The following is a 17,612-nucleotide window of genomic DNA, read 5'->3' as shown; positions in this document are numbered from 1 at the left end:
TTGAACAATTTTTACTGTTATGAAGCAGCTCACTGGAGCTATTTAATCAGGACTACGAGCACCAGCAGGCTCAGGGAGAGCCAACGCCCACATGGCAGGTGTTCAAGTTCGAAATTTGTGTGCTTCACGCAGTGTTTTTTACAAGCCTCTGAGGAAATGCTCTCTGAGCATGAAACGCTTCAGGCTGTCATTTGAATTGGACCTTGTTCCCTTATCATTGTGCTGCTAAACTGCAAATGAAAACAAAGATTGTACCTACCTGCATGTGGGCTTTTCTAAAGGAGGTAACTCTTGTGTTTGGATAAATTTCAGCCGGCCTCGGTCGAGGAAAATCCCCCCCACCACCTGGAAGTGGGTTAAACTGTAGTCACGGAACCAAACAGTGGCAGATGGTTCCTGTTTGCAGATGGAAAGTAAAGCACAGAGACTAAGGAATAATTTCCAAACCCACTTGGATTTTTTACTTCTTTGAACAATTTTCACTGTCATGAAGCAGCTCACTGGAGCTATTTACTCAGGACTACGAGAACCAGCAGGCTCAGGGAGAGCCAACGCCCACATGGCAGGTGTTCAAGTTTGAAATTCGTGTGCTTCACACAGTGTTTTTTACAAGCCTCTGAGGAAATGCTCTCTGAGCATGAAACGCGTCAGGCTGTCATTTGAATTGGACCTTGTTCCCTTATCATTGTGCTGCTAAACTGCAAATAAAAACGAAGTTTGTACCTACCTGCATGTGGGCTTTTCTAAAGGAGGTAACTCTTGTGTTTGGATACATTTCGGCCGGCCTCGGTCGAGGAAAAGCCCCCCCACCACCTGGAAGTGGGTTAAACTGTAGTCACGGAACCAAACAGTGGCAGATGGTTCGTGTTTGCAGATGGAAAGTAAAGCACAGAGACTAAGGAATAATTTCCAAACCCACTTGGAGTTTTTACTTTTTTGAACAATTTTCACTGTCATGAAGCAGCTCACTGGAGCTATTTAATCAGGACTATGAGCACCAGCAGGCTCAGGGAGAGCCAACGCCCACATGGCAGGTGTTCAAGTTTGAAATTCGTGTGCTTCACGCAATGTTTTTTACAAGCCTCTGAGGAAATGCTCTCTGAGCATGAAACGCGTCAGGCTGTCATTTGAATTGGACCTTGTTCCCTTATCATTGTGCTGCTAAACTGCAAATAAAAACGAAGATTGTACCTACCTGCATGTAGGCTTTTCTAAAGGAGGTAACTCTTGTGTTTGGATAAATTTCGGCCGGCCTCGGTCGAGGAAAAGCCCCCCCACCACCTGGAAGTGGGTTAAACTGTATTCACGGAACCAAACAGTGGCAGATGGTTTGTGTTTGCAGATGGAAAGTAAAGCACAGAGACTAAGGAATAATTTCAAAACCCACTTGGAGTTTTTACTTCTTTGAACAATTTTCACTGTCATGAAGCAGCTCACTGGAGCTATTTAATCAGGACTACGAGCACCAGCAGGCTCAGGGAGAGCCAACGCCCACATGGCAGGTGTTCAAGTTTGAAAATTCTTGTGCTTCACGCAGTGTTTTTTACAAGCCTCTGAGGAAATGCTCTCTGAGCATGAAACGCATCAGGCTGTCATTTGAATTGGACCTTGTTCCCTTATCATTGTGCTGCTAAACTGCAAATAAAAATGAAGATTGTACCTATCTGCATGTGGGCTTTTCTAAAGGAGGTAACTCTTGTGTTTGGATACATTTCGGCCGGCCTCGGTCGAGGAAAAGCCCCCCCACCACCTGGAAGTGGGTTAAACTGTAGTCATGGAACCAAACAGTGGCAGATGGTTCGTGTTTGCAGATGGAAAGTAAAGCACAGAGACTAAGGAATAATTTCCAAACCCACTTGGAGTTTTTACTTCTTTGAACAATTTTCACTGTCATGAAGCAGCTCACTGGAGCTATTTAATCAGGACTACGAGCACCAGCAGGCTCAGGGAGAGCCAACGCCCACATGGCAGGTGTTCAAGTTTGAAATTCGTGTGCTTCACGCAGTGTTTTTTACAAGCCTCTGAGGAAATGCTCTCTGAGCATGAAACGCGTCAGGCTGTCATTTGAGTTGGACCTTGTTCCCTTATCATTGTGCTGCTAAACTGCAAATAAAAACAAAGATTGTACCTACCTGCATGTGGGCTTTTCTAAAGGAGGTAACTCTTGTGTTTGGATGAATTTCGGCCGGCCTCGGTCGAGGAAAAGCCCCCCCACCACCTGGAAGTGGGTTAAACTGTAGTCACTGAACCAAACAGTGGCAGATGGTTCATGTTTGCAGATGGAAAATAAAGCACAGAGACTAAGGAATAATTTCCAAACCCACTTGGAGTTTTTACTTCTTTGAACAATTTTTACTGTTATGAAGCAGCTCACTGGAGCTATTTAATCAGGACTACGAGCACCAGCAGGCTCAGGGAGAGCCAACGCCCACATGGCAGGTGTTCAAGTTCGAAATTTGTGTGCTTCACGCAGTGTTTTTTACAAGCCTCTGAGGAAATGCTCTCTGAGCATGAAACACGTCAGGCTGTCATTTGAATTGGACCTTGTTCCCTTATCATTGTGCTGCTAAACTGCAAATGAAAACAAAGATTGTACCTACCTGCATGTGGGCTTTTCTAAAGGAGGTAACTCTTGTGTTTGGATAAATTTCAGCCGGCCTCGGTCGAGGAAAATCCCCCCCCACCACCTGGAAGTGGGTTAAACTGTAGTCACGGAACCAAACAGTGGCAGATGGTTCCTGTTTGCAGATGGAAAGTAAAGCACAGAGACTAAGGAATAATTTCCAAACCCACTTGGATTTTTTACTTCTTTGAACAATTTTCACTGTCATGAAGCAGCTCACTAGAGCTATTTAATCAGGACTACGAGAACCAGCAGGCTCAGGGAGAGCCAACGCCCACATGGAAGGTGTTCAAGTTTGAAATTTGTGTGCTTCACACAGTGTTTTTTACAAGCCTCTGAGGAAATGCTCTCTGAGCATGAAACGCGTCAGGCTGTCATTTGAATTGGACCTTGTTCCCTTATCATTGTGCTGCTAAACTGCAAATAAAAACGAAGATTGTACCTACCTGCATGTGGGCTTTTCTAAAGGAGGTAACTCTTGTATTTGGATAAATTTCGGCCGGCCTCGGTCGAGGAAAAGCCCCCCCACCACCTGGAAGTGGGTTAAACTGTAGTCACGGAACCAAACAGTGGCAGATGGTTCCTGTTTGCAGATGGAAAGTAAAGCACAGAGACTAAGGAATAATTTCCAAACCCACTTGGATTTTTTACTTCTTTGAACAATTTTCACTGTCATGAAGCAGCTCACTTGAGCTATTTAATCAGGACTACGAGCACCAGCAGGCTCAGGGAGAGCCAACGCCCACATGGCAGGTGTTCAAGTTTGAAATTCGTGTGCTTCACGCAGTGTTTTTTACAAGCCTCTGAGGAAATGCTCTCTGAGCATGAAACGCGTCAGGCTGTCATTTGAATTGGACCTTGTTCCCTTATCATTGTGCTGCTAAACTGCAAATGAAAACAAAGATTGTACCTACCTGCATGTGGGCTTTTCTAAAGGAGGTAACTCTTGTGTTTGGATAAATTTCAGCCGGCCTCGGTCGAGGAAAAGCCCCCCCACCACCTGGAAGTGGGTTAAACTGTAGTCACGGAACCAAACAGTGGCAGATGGTTCCTGTTTGCAGATGGAAAGTAAAGCACAGAGACTAAGGAATAATTTCCATACCCACTTGGATTTTTTACTTCTTTGAACAATTTTCACTGTCATGAAGCAGCTCACTGGAGCTATTTACTCAGGACTACGAGAACCAGCAGGCTCAGGGAGAGCCAACGCCCACATGGCAGGTGTTCAAGTTTGAAATTCGTGTGCTTCACACAGTGTTTTTTACAAGCCTCTGAGGAAATGCTCTCTGAGCATGAAACGCGTCAGGCTGTCATTTGAATTGGACCTTGTTCCCTTATCGTTGTGCTGCTAAACTGCAAATAAAAACGAAGATTGTACCTACCTGCATGTGGGCTTTTCTAAAGGAGGTAACTCTTGTGTTTGGATACATTTCGGCCGGCCTCGGTCGAGGAAAAGCCCCCCCACTACCTGGAAGTGGGTTAAACTGTAGTCACGGAACCAAACAGTGGCAGATGGTTCGTGTTTGCAGATGGAAAGTAAAGCACAGAGACTAAGGAATAATTTCCAAACCCACTTGGAGTTTTTACTTTTTTGAACAATTTTTACTGTCATGAAGCAGCTCACTGGAGCTATTTAATCAGGACTATGAGCACCAGCAGGCTCAGGGAGAGCCAACGCCCACATGGCAGGTGTTCAAGTTTGAAAATTCTTGTGCTTCACGCAGTGTTTTTTACAAGCCTCTGAGGAAATGCTCTCTGAGCATGAAACGCATCAGGCTGTCATTTGAATTGGACCTTGTTCCCTTATCATTGTGCTGCTAAACTGCAAATAAAAATGAAGATTGTACCTATCTGCATGTGGGCTTTTCTAAAGGAGGTAACTCTTGTGTTTGGATACATTTCGGCCGGCCTCGGTCGAGGAAAAGCCCCCCCACCACCTGGAAGTGGGTTAAACTGTAGTCATGGAACCAAACAGTGGCAGATGGTTCGTGTTTGCAGATGGAAAGTAAAGCACAGAGACTAAGGAATAATTTCCAAACCCACTTGGAGTTTTTACTTCTTTGAACAATTTTCACTGTCATGAAGCAGCTCACTGGAGCTATTTAATCAGGACTACGAGCACCAGCAGGCTCAGGGAGAGCCAACGCCCACATGGCAGGTGTTCAAGTTTGAAATTCGTGTGCTTCACGCAGTGTTTTTTACAAGCCTCTGAGGAAATGCTCTGAGCATGAAACGCGTCAGGCTGTCATTTGAATTGGACCTTGTTCCCTTATCATTGTGCTGCTAAACTGCAAATAAAAACAAAGATTGTATCTACCTGCATGTGGGCTTTTCTAAAGGAGGTAACTCTTGTGTTTGGATGAATTTCGGCCGGCCTCGGTCGAGGAAAAACCCCCCCACCACCTGGAAGTGGGTTAAACTGTAGTCACAGAACCAAACAGTGGCAGATGGTTCATGTTTGCAGATGGAAAATAAAGCACAGAGACTAAGGAATAATTTCCAAACCCACTTGGAGTTTTTACTTCTTTGAACAATTTTTACTGTTATGAAGCAGCTCACTGGAGCTATTTAATCAGGACTACGAGCACCAGCAGGCTCAGGGAGAGCCAACGCCCACATGGCAGGTGTTCAAGTTCGAAATTTGTGTGCTTCACGCAGTGTTTTTTACAAGCCTCTGAGGAAATGCTCTCTGAGCATGAAACGCTTCAGGCTGTCATTTGAATTGGACCTTGTTCCCTTATCATTGTGCTGCTAAACTGCAAATGAAAACAAAGATTGTACCTACCTGCATGTGGGCTTTTCTAAAGGAGGTAACTCTTGTGTTTGGATAAATTTCAGCCGGCCTCGGTCGAGGAAAATCCCCCCCACCACCTGGAAGTGGGTTAAACTGTAGTCACGGAACCAAACAGTGGCAGATGGTTCCTGTTTGCAGATGGAAAGTAAAGCACAGAGACTAAGGAATAATTTCCAAACCCACTTGGATTTTTTACTACTTTGAACAATTTTCACTGTCATGAAGCAGCTCACTAGAGCTATTTAATCAGGACTACGAGAACCAGCAGGCTCAGGGAGAGCCAACGCCCACATGGCAGGTGTTCAAGTTTGAAATTTGTGTGCTTCACACAGTGTTTTTTACAAGCCTCTGAGGAAATGCTCTCTGAGCATGAAACGCGTCAGGCTGTCATTTGAATTGGACCTTGTTCCCTTATCATTGTGCTGCTAAACTGCAAATAAAAACGAAGATTGTACCTACCTGCATGTGGGCTTTTCTAAAGGAGGTAACTCTTGTGTTTGGATAAATTTCGGCCGGCCTCGGTCGAGGAAAAGCCCCCCCACCACCTGGAAGTGGGTTAAACTGTAGTCACGGAACCAAACAGTGGCAGATGGTTCCTGTTTGCAGATGGAAAGTAAAGCACAGAGACTAAGGAATAATTTCCAAACCCACTTGGATTTTTTACTTCTTTGAACAATTTTCACTGTCATGAAGCAGCTCACTGGAGCTATTTAATCAGGACTACGAGCACCAGCAGGCTCAGGGAGAGCCAACGCCCACATGGCAGGTGTTTAAGTTTGAAATTCGTGTGCTTCACGCAGTGTTTTTTACAAGCCTCTGAGGAAATGCTCTCTGAGCATGAAACGCGTCAGGCTGTCATTTGAATTGGACCTTGTTCCCTTATCATTGTGGTGCTAAACTGCAAATGAAAACAAAGATTGTACCTACCTGCATGTGGGCTTTTCTAAAGGAGGTAACTCTTGTGTTTGGATACATTTCAGCCGGCCTCGGTCGAGGAAAAGCCCCCCCACCACCTGGAAGTGGGTTAAACTGTAGTCACGGAACCAAACAGTGGCAGATGGTTCCTGTTTGCAGATGGAAAGTAAAGCACAGAGACTAAGGAATAATTTCCAAACCCACTTGGATTTTTTACTTCTTTGAACAATTTTCACTGTCATGAAGCAGCTCACTGGAGCTATTTACTCAGGACTATGAGAACCAGCAGGCTCAGGGAGAGCCAACGCCCACATGGCAGGTGTTCAAGTTTGAAATTCGTGTGCTTCACACAGTGTTTTTTACAAGCCTCTGAGGAAATGCTCTCTGAGCATGAAACGCGTCAGGCTGTCATTTGATTTGGACCTTGTTCCCTTATCATTGTGCTGCTAAACTGCAAATAAAAACGAAGTTTGTACCTACCTGCATGTGGGCTTTTCTAAAGGAGGTAACTCTTGTGTTTGGATACATTTCGGCCGGCCTCGGTCGAGGAAAAGCCCCCCCACCACCTGGAAGTGGGTTAAACTGTAGTCACGGAACCAAACAGTGGCAGATGGTTCGTGTTTGCAGATGGAAAGTAAAGCACAGAGACTAAGGAATAATTTCCAAATCCACTTGGAGTTTTTACTTTTTTGAACAATTTTCACTGTCATGAAGCAGCTCACTGGAGCTATTTATTCAGGACTATGAGCACCAGCAGGCTCAGGGAGAGCCAACGCCCACATGGCAGGTGTTCAAGTTTGAAATTCGTGTGCTTCACGCAATGTTTTTTACAAGCCTCTGAGGAAATGCTCTCTGAGCATGAAACGCGTCAGGCTGTCATTTGAATTGGACCTTGTTCCCTTATCATTGTGCTGCTAAACTGCAAATAAAAACGAAGATTGTACCTACCTGCATGTAGGCTTTTCTAAAGGAGGTAACTCTTGTGTTTGGATAAATTTCGGCCGGCCTCGGTCGAGGAAAAGCCCCCCCACCACCTGGAAGTGGGTTAAACTGTATTCACGGAACCAAACAGTGGCAGATGGTTTGTGTTTGCAGATGGAAAGTAAAGCACAGAGACTAAGGAATAATTTCAAAACCCACTTGGAGTTTTTACTTCTTTGAACAATTTTCACTGTCATGAAGCAGCTCACTGGAGCTATTTAATCAGGACTACGAGCACCAGCAGGCTCAGGGAGAGCCAACGCCCACATGGCAGGTGTTCAAGTTTGAAATTCTTGTGCTTCACGCAGTGTTTTTTACAAGCCTCTGAGGAAATGCTCTCTGAGCATGAAACGCATCAGGCTGTCATTTGAATTGGACCTTGTTCCCTTATCATTGTGCTGCTAAACTGCAAATAAAAATGAAGATTGTACCTATCTGCATGTGGGCTTTTCTAAAGGAGGTAACTCTTGTGTTTGGATAAATTTCGGCCGGCCTCGGTCGAGGAAAAGCCCCCCCACCACCTGGAAGTGGGTTAAACTGTAGTCATGGAACCAAACAGTGGCAGATGGTTCGTGTTTGCAGATGGAAAGTAAAGCACAGAGACTAAGGAATAATTTCCAAACCCACTTGGAGTTTTTACTTCTTTGAACAATTTTCACTGTCATGAAGCAGCTCACTGGAGCTATTTAATCAGGACTACGAGCACCAGCAGGCTCAGGGAGAGCCAACGCCCACATGGCAGGTGTTCAAGTTTGAAATTCGTGTGCTTCACGCAGTGTTTTTTACAAGCCTCTGAGGAAATGCTCTCTGAGCATGAAACGCGTCAGGCTGTCATTTGAATTGGACCTTGTTCCCTTATCATTGTGGTGCTAAACTGCAAATGAAAACAAAGATTGTACCTACCTGCATGTGGGCTTTTCTAAAGGAGGTAACTCTTGTGTTTGGATACATTTCAGCCGGCCTCGGTCGAGGAAAAGCCCCCCCACCACCTGGAAGTGGGTTAAACTGTAGTCACGGAACCAAACAGTGGCAGATGGTTCCTGTTTGCAGATGGAAAGTAAAGCACAGAGACTAAGGAATAATTTCCAAACCCACTTGGATTTTTTACTTCTTTGAACAATTTTCACTGTCATGAAGCAGCTCACTGGAGCTATTTACTCAGGACTACGAGAACCAGCAGGCTCAGGGAGAGCCAACGCCCACATGGCAGGTGTTCAAGTTTGAAATTCGTGTGCTTCACACAGTGTTTTTTACAAGCCTCTGAGGAAATGCTCTCTGAGCATGAAACGCGTCAGGCTGTCATTTGAATTGGACCTTGTTCCCTTATCATTGTGCTGCTAAACTGCAAATAAAAACGCTGATTGTACCTACCTGCATGTGGGCTTTTCTAAAGGAGGTAACTCTTGTGTTTGGATACATTTCGGCCGGCCTCGGTCGAGGAAAAGCCCCCCCACCACCTGGAAGTGGGTTAAACTGTAGTCACGGAACCAAACAGTGGCAGATGGTTCGTGTTTGCAGATGGAAAGTAAAGCACAGAGACTAAGGAATAATTTCCAAACCCACTTGGAGTTTTTACTTTTTTGAACAATTTTCACTGTCATGAAGCAGCTCACTGGAGCTATTTAATCAGGACAATGAGCACCAGCAGGCTCAGGGAGAGCCAACGCCCACATGGCAGGTGTTCAAGTTTGAAATTCGTGTGCTTCACGCAATGTTTTTTACAAGCCTCTGAGGAAATGCTCTCTGAGCATGAAACGCGTCAGGCTGTCATTTGAATTGGACCTTGTTCCCTTATCATTGTGCTGCTAAACTGCAAATAAAAACGAAGATTGTACCTACCTGCATGTAGGCTTTTCTAAAGGAGGTAACTCTTGTGTTTGGATAAATTTCGGCCGGCCTCGGTCGAGGAAAAGCCCCCCCACCACCTGGAAGTGGGTTAAACTGTATTCACGGAACCAAACAGTGGCAGATGGTTTGTGTTTGCAGATGGAAAGTAAAGCACAGAGACTAAGGAATAATTTCAAAACCCACTTGGAGTTTTTACTTCTTTGAACAATTTTCACTGTCATGAAGCAGCTCACTGGAGCTATTTAATCAGGACTACGAGCACCAGCAGGCTCAGGGAGAGCCAACGCCCACATGGCAGGTGTTCAAGTTTGAAATTCTTGTGCTTCACGCAGTGTTTTTTACAAGCCTCTGAGGAAATGCTCTCTGAGCATGAAACGCATCAGGCTGTCATTTGAATTGGACCTTGTTCCCTTATCATTGTGCTGCTAAACTGCAAATAAAAATGAAGATTGTACCTATCTGCATGTGGGCTTTTCTAAAGGAGGTAACTCTTGTGTTTGGATAAATTTCGGCCGGCCTCGGTCGAGGAAAAGCCCCCCCACCACCTGGAAGTGGGTTAAACTGTAGTCATGGAACCAAACGGTGGCAGATGGTTCGTGTTTGCAGATGGAAAGTAAAGCACAGAGACTAAGGAATAATTTCCAAACCCACTTGGAGTTTTTACTTCTTTGAACAATTTTCACTGTCATGAAGCAGCTCACTGGAGCTATTTAATCAGGACTACGAGCACCAGCAGGCTCAGGGAGAGCCAACGCCCACATGGCAGGTGTTCAAGTTTGAAATTCGTGTGCTTCACGCAGTGTTTTTTACAAGCCTCTGAGGAAATGCTCTCTGAGCATGAAACGCGTCAGGCTGTCATTTGAATTGGACCTTGTTCCCTTATCATTGTGCTGCTAAACTGCAAATAAAAACGAAGATTGTACCTACCTGCATGTGGGCTTTTCTAAAGGAGGTAACTCTTGTGTTTGGATGAATTTCGGCCGGCCTCGGTCGAGGAAAAGCCCCCCCACCACCTGGAAGTGGGTTAAACTGTAGTCACGGAACCAAACAGTGGCAGATGGTTCATGTTTGCAGATGGAAAATAAAGCACAGAGACTAAGGAATAATTTCCAAACCCACTTGGAGTTTTTACTTCTTTGAACAATTTTCACTGTTATGAAGCAGCTCACTGGAGCTATTTAATCAGGACTACGAGCACCAGCAGGCTCAGGGAGAGCCAACGCCCACATGGCAGGTGTTCAAGTTCGAAATTTGTGTGCTTCACGCAGTGTTTTTTACAAGCCTCTGAGAAAATGCTCTCTGAGCATGAAACGCTTCAGGCTGTCATTTGAATTGGACCTTGTTCCCTTATCATTGTGCTGCTAAACTGCAAATGAAAACAAAGATTGTACCTACCTGCATGTGGGCTTTTCTAAAGGAGGTAACTCTTGTGTTTGGATAAATTTCAGCCGGCCTCGGTCGAGGAAAAGCCCCCCCACCACCTGGAAGTGGGTTAAACTGTAGTCACGGAACCAAACAGTGGCAGATGGTTCCTGTTTGCAGATGGAAAGTAAAGCACAGAGACTAAGGAATAATTTCCAAACCCACTTGGATTTTTTACTTCTTTGAACAATTTTCACTGTCATGAAGCAGCTCACTAGAGCTATTTAATCAGGACTACGAGAACCAGCAGGCTCAGGGAGAGCCATCGCCCACATGGCAGGTGTTCAAGTTTGAAATTCGTGTGCTTCACACAGTGTTTTTTACAAGCCTCTGAGGAAATGCTCTCTGAGCATGAAACGCGTCAGGCTGTCATTTGAATTGGACCTTGTTCCCTTATCATTGTGCTGCTAAACTGCAAATAAAAACGAAGATTGTACCTACCTGCATGTGGGCTTTTCTAAAGGAGGTAACTCTTGTGTTTGGATACATTTCGGCCCGCCTCGGTCGAGGAAAAGCCCCCCCACCACCTGGAAGTGGGTTAAACTGTAGTCACGGAACCAAACAGTGGCAGATGGTTCGTGTTTGCAGATGGAAAGTAAAGCACAGAGACTAAGGAATAATTTCCAAACCCACTTGGAGTTTTTACTTCTTTGAACAATTTTCACTGTCATGAAGCAGCTCACTGGAGCTATTTAATCAGGACTATGAGCACCAGCAGGCTCAGGGAGAGCCAACGCCCACATGGCAGGTGTTCAAGTTTGAAATTCGTGTGCTTCACGCAATGTTTTTTACAAGCCTCTGAGGAAATGCTCTCTGAGCATGAAACGCGTCAGGCTGTCATTTGAATTGGACCTTGTTCCCTTATCATTGTGCTGCTAAACTGCAAATAGAAATGAAGATTGTACCTACCTGCATGTGGGAATTTCTAAGGGAGGTAACTCTTGTGTTTGGATAAATTTCGTCTGGCCTCGGTCGAGGAAAAGCCCCCCCACCACCTGGAAGTGGGTTAAGCTGTAGTCACGGAACCAAACAGTGGCAGATGGTTCGTGTTTGCAGATGGAAAGTAAAGCACAGAGACTAAGGAATAATTTCCAAACCCACTTGGAGTTTTTACTTCTTTGAACAATTTTCACTGTCATGAAGCAGCTCACTGGAGCTATTTAATCAGAACTACGAGCACCAGCAGGCTCAGGGAGAGCCAACGCCCACATGGCAGGAGTTCAAGTTTGAAATTCTTGTGCTTCACGCAGTGTTTTTTACAAGCCTCTGAGGAAATGCTCTCTGAGCATGAAACGCATCAGGCTGTCATTTGAATTGGACCTTGTTCCCTTATCATTGTGCTGCTAAACTGCAAATAAAAATGAAGATTGTACCTATCTGCATGTGGGCTTTTCTAAAGGAGGTAACTCTTGTGTTTGGATAAATTTCGGCCGGCCTCGGTCGAGGAAAAGCCCCCCCACCACCTGGAAGTGGGTTAAACTGTAGTCACGGAACCAAACAGTGGCAGATGGTTCGTGTTTGCAGATGGAAAGTAAAGCACAGAGACTAAGGAATAATTTCCAAACCCACTTGGAGTTTTTACTTCTTTGAACAATTTTCACTGTCATGAAGCAGCTCACTGGAGCTATTTAATCAGGACTACGAGCACCAGCAGGCTCAGGGAGAGCCAACGCCCACATGGCAGGTGTTCAAGTTTAAAATTCGTGTGCTTCACACAGTGTTTTTTACAAGCCTCTGAGGAAATGCTCTCTGAGCATGAAACGCGTCAGGCTGTCATTTGAATTGGACCTTGTTCCCTTATCATTGTGCTGCTAAACTGCAAATAAAAACAAAGATTGTACCTACCTGCATGTCGGCTTTTCTAAAGGAGGTAACTCTTGTGTTTGGATGAATTTCAGCCGGCCTCGGTCGAGGAAAAGCCCCCCCACCACCTGGAAGTGGGTTAAACTGTAGTCACGGAACCAAACAGTGGCAGATGGTTCGTGTTTGCAGATGGAAAGTAAAGCACAGAGACTAAGGAATAATTTCCAAACCCACTTGGAGTTTTTACTTCTTTGAACAATTTTCACTGTCATGAAGCAGCTCACTAGAGCTATTTAATCAGGACTACGAGAACCAGCAGGCTCAGGGAGAGCCAACGCCCACATGGCAGGTGTTCAAGTTTGAAATTCGTGTGCTTCACACAGAGTTTTTTACAAGCCTCTGAGGAAATGCTCTCTGAGCATGAAACGCGTCAGGCTGTCATTTGAATTGGACCTTGTTCCCTTATCATTGTGCTGCTAAACTGCAAATAAAAACGAAGATTGTACCTACCTGCATGTGGGCTTTTCTAAAGGAGGTAACTCTTGTGTTTGGATAAATTTCAGCCGGCCTCGGTCGAGGAAAAGCCCCCCCACCACCTGGAAATGGGTTAAACTGTAGTCACGGAACCAAACAGTGGCAGATGGTTCCTGTTTGCAGATGGAAAGTAAAGCACAGAGACTAAGGAATAATTTCCAAACCCACTTGGATTTTTTACTTCTTTGAACAATTTTCACTGTCATGAAGCAGCTCACTAGAGCTATTTAATCAGGACTACGAGAACCAGCAGGCTCAGGGAGAGCCAACGCCCACATGGCAGGTGTTCAAGTTTGAAATTTGTGTGCTTCACACAGTGTTTTTTACAAGCCTCTGAGGAAATGCTCTCTGAGCATGAAACGCGTCAGGCTGTCATTTGAATTGGACCTTGTTCCCTTATCATTGTGCTGCTAAACTGCAAATAAAAATGAAGATTGTACCTACCTGCATGTGGGCTTTTCTAAAGGAGGTAACTCTTGTGTTTGGATACATTTCGGCCCGCCTCGGTCGAGGAAAAGCCCCCCCACCACCTGGAAGTGGGTTAAACTGTAGTCACGGAACCAAACAGTGGCAGATGGTTCGTGTTTGCAGATGGAAAGTAAAGCACAGAGACTAAGGAATAATTTCCAAACCCACTTGGAGTTTTTACTTCTTTGAACAATTTTCACTGTCATGAAGCAGATCACTGGAGCTATTTAATCAGGACTATGAGCACCAGCAGGCTCAGGGAGAGCCAACGCCCACATGGCAGGTGTTCAAGTTTGAAATTTGTGTGCTTCACGCAATGTTTTTTACAAGCCTCTGAGGAAATGCTCTCTGAGCATGAAACGCGTCAGGCTGTCATTTGAATTGGACCTTGTTCCCTTATCATTGTGCTGCTAAACTGCAAATAAAAATGAAGATTGTACCTACCTGCATGTGGGAATTTCTAAGGGAGGTAACTCTTGTGTTTGGATAAATTTCGTCTGGCCTCGGTCGAGGAAAAGCCCCCCCACCACCTGGAAGTGGGTTAAGCTGTAGTCACGGAACCAAACAGTGGCAGATGGTTCGTGTTTGCAGATGGAATGTAAAGCACAGAGACTAAGGAATAATTTCCAAACCCACTTGGAGTTTTTACTTCTTTGAACAATTTTCACTGTCATGAAGCAGCTCACTGGAGCTATTTAATCAGGACTACGAGCACCAGCAGGCTCAGGGAGAGCCAACGCCCACATGGCAGGAGTTCAAGTTTGAAATTCTTGTGCTTCACGCAGTGTTTTTTACAAGCCTCTGAGGAAATGCTCTCTGAGCATGAAACGCATCAGGCTGTCATTTGAATTGGACCTTGTTCCCTTATCATTGTGCTGCTAAACTGCAAATAAAAATGAAGATTGTACCTATCTGCATGTGGGCTTTTCTAAAGGAGGTAACTCTTGTGTTTGGATAAATTTCGGCCGACCTCGGTCGAGGAAAAGCCCCCCCACCACCTGGAAGTGGGTTAAACTGTAGTCACGGAACCAAACAGTGGCAGATGGTTCGTGTTTGCAGATGGAAAGTAAAGCACAGAGACTAAGGAATAATTTCCAAACCCACTTGGAGTTTTTACTTCTTTGAACAATTTTCACTGTCATGAAGCAGCTCACTGGAGCTATTTAATCAGGACTACGAGCACCAGCAGGCTCAGGGAGAGCCAACGCCCACATGGCAGGTGTTGAAGTTTAAAATTCGTGTGCTTCACGCAGTGTTTTTTACAAGCCTCTGAGGAAATGCTCTCTGAGCATGAAACGCGTCAGGCTGTCATTTGAATTGGACCTTGTTCCCTTATCATTGTGCTGCTAAACTGCAAATAAAAACGAAGATTGTACCTACCTGCATGTGGGCTTTTCTATAGGAGGTAACTCTTGTGTTTGGATAAATTTCGGCCGGCCTCGGTCGAGGAAAAGCCCCCCCACCACCTGGAAGTGGGTTAAACTGTAGTCACGGAACCAAACAGTGGCAGATGGTTCATGTTTGCAGATGGAAAATAAAGCACAGAGACTAAGGAATAATTTCCAAACCCACTTGGAGTTTTTACTTTTTTGAACAATTTTCACTCTTATGAAGCAGCTCACTGGAGCTATTTAATCAGGACTACGAGCACCAGCAGGCTCAGGGAGAGCCAACGCCCACATGGCAGGTGTTCAAGTTTGAAATTTGTGTGCTTCACGCAGTGTTTTTTACAAGCCTCTGAGGAAATGCTCTCTGAGCATGAAACGCGTCAGGCTGTCATTTGAATTGGACCTTGTTCCCTTATCATTGTGCTGCTAAACTGCAAATAAAAACAAAGATTGTACCTACCTGCATGTGGGCTTTTCTAAAGGAGGTAACTCTTGTGTTTGGATAAATTTCAGCCGGCCTCGGTCGAGGAAAAGCCCCCCCACCACCTGGAAGTGGGTTAAACTGTAGTCACGGAACCAAACAGTGGCAGATGGTTCCTGTTTGCAGATGGAAAGTAAAGCACAGAGACTAAGGAATAATTTCCAAACCCACTTGGATTTTTTACTTCTTTGAACAATTTTCACTGTCATGAAGCAGCTCACTGGAGCTATTTAATCAGGACTACGAGAACCAGCAGGCTCAGGGAGAGCCAACGCCCACATGGCAGGTGTTCAAGTTTGAAATTCGTGTGCTTCACACAGTGTTTTTTACAAGCCTCTGAGGAAATGCTCTCTGAGCATGAAACGCGTCAGGCTGTCATTTGAATTGAACCTTGTTCCCTTATCATTGTGCTGCTAATCTGCAAATAAAAACGAAGCTTGTACCTACCTGCATGTGGGCTTTTCTAAAGGAGGTAACTCTTGTGTTTGGATACATTTCGGCCAGCCTCGGTCGAGGAAAAGCCCCCCCACCACCTGGAAGTGGGTTAAACTGTAGTCACGGAACCAAACAGTGGCAGATGGTTCGTGTTTGCAGATGGAAAGTAAAGCACAGAGACTAAGGAATAATTTCCAAACCCACTTGGAGTTTTTACTTCTGTGAACAATTTTCACTGTCATGAAGCAGCTCACTGGAGCTATTTAATCAGGACTACGAGCACCAGCAGGCTCAGGGAGAGCCAACGCTCACATGGCAGGTGTTCAAGTTTGAAATTCGTGTGCTTCACGCAATGTTTTTTACAAGCCTCTGAGGAAATGCTCTCTGAGCATGAAACGCGTCAGGCTGTCATTTGAATTGGACCTTGTTCCCTTATCATTGTGCTGCTAAACTGCAAATAAAAACGAAGATTGTACCTACCTGCATGTGGGCTTTTCTAAAGGAGGTAACTCTTGTGTTTGGATAAATTTCGGCCGGCCTCGGTCGAGGAAAAGCCCCCCCACCACCTGGAAGTGGGTTAAACTGTAGTCACGGAACCAAACAGTGGCAGATGGTTCATGTTTGCAGATGGAAAATAAAGCACAGAGACTAAGGAATAATTTCCAAACCCACTTGGAGTTTTTACTTTTTTGAACAATTTTCACTCTTATGAAGCAGCTCACTGGAGCTATTTAATCAGGACTACGAGCACCAGCAGGCTCAGGGAGAGCCAACGCCCACATGGCAGGTGTTCAAGTTTGAAATTTGTGTGCTTCACGCAGTGTTTTTTACAAGCCTCTGAGGAAATGCTCTCTGAGCATGAAACGCGTCAGGCTGTCATTTGAATTGGACCTTGTTCCCTTATCATTGTGCTGCTAAACTGCAAATAAAAACAAAGATTGTACCTACCTGCATGTGGGCTTTTCTAAAGGAGGTAACTCTTGTGTTTGGATAAATTTCAGCCGGCCTCGGTCGAGGAAAAGCCCCCCCACCACCTGGAAGTGGGTTAAACTGTAGTCACGGAACCAAACAGTGGCAGATGGTTCCTGTTTGCAGATGGAAAGTAAAGCACAGAGACTAAGGAATAATTTCCAAACCCACTTGGATTTTTTACTTCTTTGAACAATTTTCACTGTCATGAAGCAGCTCACTGGAGCTATTTAATCAGGACTACGAGAACCAGCAGGCTCAGGGAGAGCCAACGCCCACATGGCAGGTGTTCAAGTTTGAAATTCGTGTGCTTCACACAGTGTTTTTTACAAGCCTCTGAGGAAATGCTCTCTGAGCATGAAACGCGTCAGGCTGTCATTTGAATTGAACCTTGTTCCCTTATCATTGTGCTGCTAATCTGCAAATAAAAACGAAGCTTGTACCTACCTGCATGTGGGCTTTTCTAAAGGAGGTAACTCTTGTGTTTGGATACATTTCGGCCAGCCTCGGTCGAGGAAAAGCCCCCCCACCACCTGGAAGTGGGTTAAACTGTAGTCACGGAACCAAACAGTGGCAGATGGTTCGTGTTTGCAGATGGAAAGTAAAGCACAGAGACTAAGGAATAATTTCCAAACCCACTTGGAGTTTTTACTTCTGTGAACAATTTTCACTGTCATGAAGCAGCTCACTGGAGCTATTTAATCAGGACTACGAGCACCAGCAGGCTCAGGGAGAGCCAACGCTCACATGGCAGGTGTTCAAGTTTGAAATTCGTGTGCTTCACGCAATGTTTTTTACAAGCCTCTGAGGAAATGCTCTCTGAGCATGAAACGCGTCAGGCTGTCATTTTAATTGGACCTTGTTCCCTTATCATTGTGCTGCTAAACTGCAAATAAAAACGAAGATTGTACCTACCTGCATGTGGGCTTTTCTAAAGGTGGTAACTCTTGT

This window comes from Lissotriton vulgaris, chromosome 8 (genome assembly GCF_964263255.1).
Source record: "Lissotriton vulgaris chromosome 8, aLisVul1.2, whole genome shotgun sequence".
NCBI classification, from domain to species: Eukaryota; Metazoa; Chordata; class Amphibia; order Caudata; family Salamandridae; genus Lissotriton; species Lissotriton vulgaris.
This window is presented reverse-complemented; position numbering follows the sequence as displayed.